This window comes from Mus pahari, chromosome 17, assembly GCF_900095145.1.
Source record: "Mus pahari chromosome 17, PAHARI_EIJ_v1.1, whole genome shotgun sequence".
Taxonomy (NCBI): Eukaryota; Metazoa; Chordata; class Mammalia; order Rodentia; family Muridae; genus Mus; species Mus pahari.
In genome coordinates, this window is record NC_034606.1 from 62,357,651 (window position 1) to 62,364,464 (window position 6,814).

Consider the following 6,814-nt stretch of genomic DNA (forward strand, 5'->3'; position numbering starts at 1 on the left):
GGTCTTGCAAAAGAGTTTCCTGAAACTAATTGTGGAGTGGGAAAGGGGGTGTTTCCTATTCCTGCTGCCCTGCTTAGGACAGGGGAGAAAGATGTTAAGAGATGCAGCCGGACCTGTGACTACTTCTCTCAATGTCTTATTTTTAATGATGGTTTTTAAACGCTTTAACCTGCCTTTAGCCCACCACCCACCAGAGGTAGTGGAAAAGAAAGGATATGGGGGAAGTGGACCTGTTTAGAAAGCGTCTTTGGAGCAACTCCCGTCTGTGTTGTCTGGAACTGCTGTCTGCAGTTCAGTTCGCAGGTCAGCAGCGGCAGCTAGATCCACTCACAAACACTTACTTCATGGATACACCAGCCGTCCAGTTCTGTCAGGTTAGCAACAGGAACACCAGGCAAAGTTCTCAGCTGTGTCTCCCTTGGGGAAGCAAAGATCATCGAGACCCACAAGCGTGGCACAGCTAGTTGTACCAGCAAGCCAAGCTCTGCCTCCGTCACTCCATGGAGTCCTATTTATACCCTCCAAACGTCCCATGTCCTCCACGTGCCTTGCCTCACATGTGCACCCAGTCACCCCAAGTCCGCTGGAAGCAACAAGAAACTGCAGTACACTTCCGGAAGGGTTTTTGGTGCACTTGGTGCGTTTGTTGGAGACCCGACAAATGCAGCTCAACGACTCATACATGGTGGACCAATACATGTGTGTCGTTGGCAAAGAATCTTTCATCACGTGTCCTTTCATGTGCTTGCTTTCGCAGAACATCTTCTCACCTGCGTCTGCTTCAGCGAAATGTTCCTTCACGTGTTTGCCCCATCCAACCGACTTTCCAAAGAACCCTTAAGTTTCCACTTCAAAAACCTGCTTACCTGTTGATCTAAACTAGGATGGGACCTGCCTGGCCCCTGTGTCCCATCCAGGTTGTCTGACTCGACTTCAGCCCCAGGATACCCCCCCTCCCCCCACATGTTCTCCGCACTACAGGCATCCTGTAGATTGCGGTACCTAGAGAAGATCCTAAGACACCGGAAGAGGCTGTGTGTGTGGCAGCCAGGGCCAGGCAGGGTATGACAATTACTATTCATTACTCATTCATTTGACAAGATTTACAGTCACCTAGGTGACCAACCTCTGGGCTCTCTGAGGATGTCTTTAGAGATAAGACTCACCTTGAAGGCAGGCTGCACCATCCCCACAGACGGGGTGGCTCCCCAAAGGGAAAGAAGGGGAGCTGAGCGTGGCGTGACCGGTCACCTTTCTCTGCTCTCCAACTGCCAGGGCAAGGTGCCCAGCTGCCTAATGCACCTGTCATTCTCCTCGATAGACTGGGCCTTCAAACTGACTCAAAGTAACCCTGCCTTAAGTTGCTCTTCTTTGTCAGGGCAGCAAGAGAAGCAGTCAGCGTACAGGAAGCACCTGGAGAAAGCTATTCAGATGGACAACAATGAGTGTCCCAAACCCATTGCCCCTGTCTTGCCTTTGTTGTCTCTGCCCCAAGAAGCCACAACGCTGCTTTTTGTGTTCACCTAGTTGCTGGTGGCCTGAGCCACCAAAGGGATTAGCTGTCCCTTCCGTGGTGGCAGTCAGGATTCCCGCCTTCTGATGGTGCCATGGGTCTTCTCGGGATTCACAGATGGGACCTAGCCAGATGGGCTGTTCCATTGAGGCTGAGACCTGTAGGGTCAGCGAACTGGAAGGGATGTCTGAAGAAGAGATCCAGGCCAGATGGGTCCTCTTGGAAGTGATCAAGCCATATCCTGTTGCAGCATCCACTGTCCCCAACTGTCATTACATGCCTGGTAGGGACCTTACACAAATAATAATTATAGTTACTACACACTAGGCCCTATTCTTAATATGTCATATTCACCAGCTTAATAGTTGCAGCAACCCTGTGAAATGGCATTATCGTTGTCCCATTTTTCAGATGAGGAAGCTGAAGCTCCAAGATTTGCCCAGCATTTCCCACCTCACGAGCAGTAGAACAGTGAGCGGTTCTCCCCAAAGGATCACTGAATCTGTGCTTTACCATTCTGGAACCCTACAGTGGCAGAAAAAAAAAAAAATAACAACTGTTCCCACAAAGAGGAAAGGCTCACACCAGGAGTTCTAGCCCCAGCCCTAGGTGTTCAGGCTCTGGGGGTCAGAGAGGATGATGTACTTCAAATCCACTTGGTATAGGCGGCCCCTTCAGTGAGTTTCTGCTAGACCCCAGAACCCTCCCTGTTCAGGTAAATGCCAGCTCTCCCGGGGACTGGGCATGAGGGTAGGACAGTTGAGGGGAGTTTCTGAGAGCAAGGCTTTGACTCTGGACTGTGTTTCTTCCACTAAGGCCTCTTGACTGACTCTGCACACACTGAGCTCACAGCTTCCTGGATTCCTACTGGAACCTTAAAACTCCACGTGTCCAAGCCTCCCTTCCTGCCCCAGGGGGCTCCTCCCCCTGCTTTGCCTCTCTTGGGCTCCTGGAGTCCTGCCACTGTCTAAGCAAGAAACCTGGAAGGTAGCTCCTCTCTTACATCCAATCAATCGCCTAACAGGCACCCGATAGCTCATTTCTGCTTTCCTGCTGTAGCCCAGTGGGGGTCCTGTGGACTGCCTGCTGCTGCCTCATAAATACCATTTTTTCCTTCCTTCCTTCTTTTTTTTTTAAAAGATTTATTTATTGTTTATTTATTTATTTAATATAAGTACACTGTAGCTGTCTTCAGACACATCAGAAGTGGGCATTGGATCCCATTACAGATGGTTGTGAGCCACCATGTGGTTGCTGGGAATTGAACTCAGGACCTCTGGAAGAACAGTCAGTGCTCTTAACCTCTGAGCCATCTCTCCAGCTCCCAAATACCATTTTTTTTTCCCTTGTCCTTACAGCTTTTATTTGCAGGTGATGGAACTGGAGTACAGAGAGGTGTGAAAGTAATCTATCCAAGGTCACAGTGATAGCAAATGGCAGAACCATACTTGGTTGTGTAATGACAGTCCGTGTTCCTATCTAATACTTCTCCAGCCACCCCTCCCATCCCTGAGCTCTACCTCTGGCTCACCCCCCTTCATCTGCCTGGTGGCTTCCCTCAGCATCTTTTTAAAAACTCTCGAATCCATATGACACTTACTGCAGTTGCCAGGAACCGTGTTGTAAACCTAGGGATCGGACGCCACCCTCCGACCTCTGACTCTGGGGACAGGCTGATGATCGGGTAGCTCGGTTGATAGCTTGCTTAGCGCACATAAAGCTCTAGAACCCATCTCCAGCACTGAATCCCAGCCCTAGAGAAGGGGAGGCAATAGAATAGGAGGCCCAAAGTTGTCCTCAATTATATAGCCAGTTCAAGACCAGCCTGGGCTACCAGACACCCTGCCTCGGGCATTGGGGTGGGGGTTGGGGAAGGGTCAGAAAAACAAAACAAAACAACCAATCAAAGCTTTGGGAACATTAAAGTCCAGTGGGGCTATCTTTCCATCTTGCTCACTGGCTAATCTGACCGTTCTCCCTCCCCGGCATAGCCGTCTGGCTCTGGCGTAAATAGATGCTCTGTGATTGCGGATAGGAATGAAGTCAAGGGGAACCCCGGAAACAACTGTGGGCCTGCATTCTGCCGATGCAGGGGGGCAGTGAGAAGGGGCTGGTGCTGTCTGTTTTCAAGGGGTCTCCTTCCTCAATCCTTCCTTATCTTCTCCCCTCTCACCCTGTGCTGCACGCAGGCGGTGCCATATTATGCGAGGTTGGAAGAAGTTGTTAACTTTTGGCCTTCCGTGGGACTGCAGAAAAGAGGCATCTTGGAGGTTGGCCCCAACAACACACTAGAGGAGTTTAGGCTTGATGCCAGCCCTCTCCCGGGGTCCCTGGACGTCTACCTTGGCTATGGCTAAGCAACCATGAGGAAAGATTAAGAGCAGCCCCCAGAGCCCCCTCCCCCCATCTGGACTCTGCCTCCTGGCTCTGGAAAGTCCTCTAAGTCTTTCCCTGGGCTCCTTCCTCCAGAAATGGTTCCAGTTCAGTTATTCATCTCCTCTCCCGCCCATTCCTGGGGTGGGGGCAGAGGCAGGGAGCTGGAATGTGATGGGCTCTGAGCCAAACCTTCCCAGGACTAACAGGTCAGAGGCAGCCACTCGGGGGGCCACTCTGCACAGCGAGGCAAAGAAGAAGCTGGTCCCCGCCTTTCTAGGTTGGGGAAGTGGGCAAGCAGGGTTTACAGGCAGGTCTGGAGACTAGCAGGGAGTTTGCTGGGACATGAGTGGGAACACGCTTCTGGCTGGTGCTGAAGATCCTGGCAGGTGACTGAAGAGACCTGAGGTGGTGACCAAAGGGTGGAGACATAGTGGGCAAGGACAGGTACATAGAAGACGAGAGGCTAAGTCGGGAGGCACAAGCCAGGTACTCAGAAAACTTCATGTTACATGTGCATGCAGAAACTATCTGCTGCTTCCTAGTGTCTGGTTCTGCTTCCACAGAGGAGGGGAGAGGGAGAGAGGAACACACACACACACACACACACACACACACAGGAGAGAGAGAGAGAGAGAGAGAGAGAGAGATACTAGAGACATCATATTTGACCTTGAGTGCTCAGAAATGGCTACCCCTGTTGTGGCTACTTTCCCTTAGACTCGGTTTCCCCTCCTTCCAGTACCTTATGCCTTCCTCAGTTAACACTGCCCCACTCCCCCGACAGCTGGCCACACCTGCAGACTCTCCCCCCCCCCCCCAAAGCTGCTCTTCCACTGTTCCCAGTCTTCCTTAACCATTGGCTCCGTGTTCCTATCCTCCGTAGGCTGAGCCTTGGGCCTCTGTCCAGCCGTCCCTGCCCCCCTGGTTTTGGAAGCTGGCAGTGGGGGTGGCTGCAGGAGCCCCGGAGAAGTCCTGTTAGGTGGGCCTCAGGAGACATCCGGTCTGCCCGCTGGCTTGTCCAGTTGTCTCCAGAGTATTGTCTGAGGTGGAGGAAGGAGGAACAGGGCAATGAGGACAAGCTGGCATTCGGGCCAGGAATAGAATCTCTTTCCAGCTTCGGAGTGGTCCCGATCCTGCCCCAAGTCCCTCCTCAGGAAATGCTGGGGCCAGGGAGGAAGCTGCACAGTCCAAGACTTCCTGGCACCAGACCTACTGCCCATTTCCTCCCTTCAGAGAGGCTCTGGTCAGAGAGACCAGAGGAGCTACAAAGATGGAAGCCGGAGAAGGAAGCCGGCAGACAAAGGGAAATCTATAATTCCACAGAGAGGCCTTCACAGCCGAAGTTGCCTGGGCATGGCCAGTAGACTCAGCTATTCGGACTTCCCACCTTGGGACTGCAGGGAGCACTCCTCCTCCTCCTCCCCTCCTCCTCTATCGTCATCCTCAGGATTCTTTACCTTCGGGGGAAGGGGCAGGTCAGCCATATGCTTGCTCCCTACAGATAGACTGCAGCAGTTTTGGAAATTCCGGCTGGCTGCCTGGATCCAGACTCTCTCGGCTTTCCCAGAACTGCCCTAATGGGCCTGGGAGCAACGGCAAACCACAGCCAGTGTCGTACCTGCGCCAGGCTCCTCCAGAGCCCCGTGTTCCCTGTCCCATGCCTGCCACTCACTGTACTGCACACTATCCCTAGAGTCCTCTGGGGAGAACATCAGGAGTCACAGAGCAGGAACTGGCTTATGGAGTCACTGTCACCCTCTTACCCACTGCGCTGGCTCTGATTCACCCAGGCTGTGTCCCTCCCATTCTCAAAGCAGCCTGCGGGGAGCAGGGTTGCCTGAGATGGTAGCGGTCAGGCAGGGAGGTCCCCCTTTCTACCTCCCTTACGGCTCCCTCATGGGTGTATCTTTCTGGATCTTTCCACCCACTTCATGGCATAGCTTTGCTTCTATTGCTCCGACCCCATCTCATTGCTGGCTCATCCTTTCCTCCTCCAGACGGGGGCCATCCAGCATGGCTGCTCGGACCTCCCTCAGGTGCTATGCTTGGGACCTTGCTCTGGAAGAAGCAAGAACAAACAGATGTCTAGCCCTTTACTCACTAGCTGGCTTTGCGAGCAGGGATCTGCCTGCTCTGCAGGAAGCCTCCAGGTGAATTACTCATGTAACAAACCCATCCCAAATTCCAGGCTCAGCATGAATCTTCATCACTCTTCGTGCCAGGGTGCCAGACTTTGGTGGCTGCCCCTCCACCTCACAGCTGCAGCCTGATTCTCCCTCCACCCACCCGCTTCAGCCTCCTGGGACTCACCCAAGTGAATCAGCCCCTCACCCAAGTGAATCAGCCCTGTGAGCCCCAGGCCACAGTCCACGCTGAGGTCAGCACAGGCTTTGCCTGCCCTCTGCTTCCCAGACATCAACATTCTCCACACCCAAGGATAAAGGAAGGAGATTGGAACTGGTCCTGTGGCTGGAGCCCCACACTACGCATCCTGGGCTGCTGCAGTGATAGTAGCATCATCCGCTTCCTTCCAATGCCCTTCAGCTTTTATCAAAAGACCCGGGACTTCTGCCTGGCACCTCTTCCTTCACTCACCATCCTGCTTGTGAAAGAGCCCCTAGGCCAGTGTTTCTCAACTTGTGGGCCTCTCACGGGGTGGGGTGGGGTGGGGGGTTCTACCAAGACCATCAGAAATCACAGAGATTGACATTACCGTTCATAACAGCAGCAAAATTGCAGTTGTGAAGTAGCAACGAAATTAATTTTACGGTGGAAGGTCAGCACAAAATGAAGAACTGTATTAAGGGGTCACAGCATTAGGAAGGCTGCAAACCACACTGCTTGAGGCTCTCAGGCAAGCAGAGAAGTGGGGGTTCGCTGTGAAGGTAGATTTCAAGCAGTTCTCTCACCTTCAGTCCTAAGAGC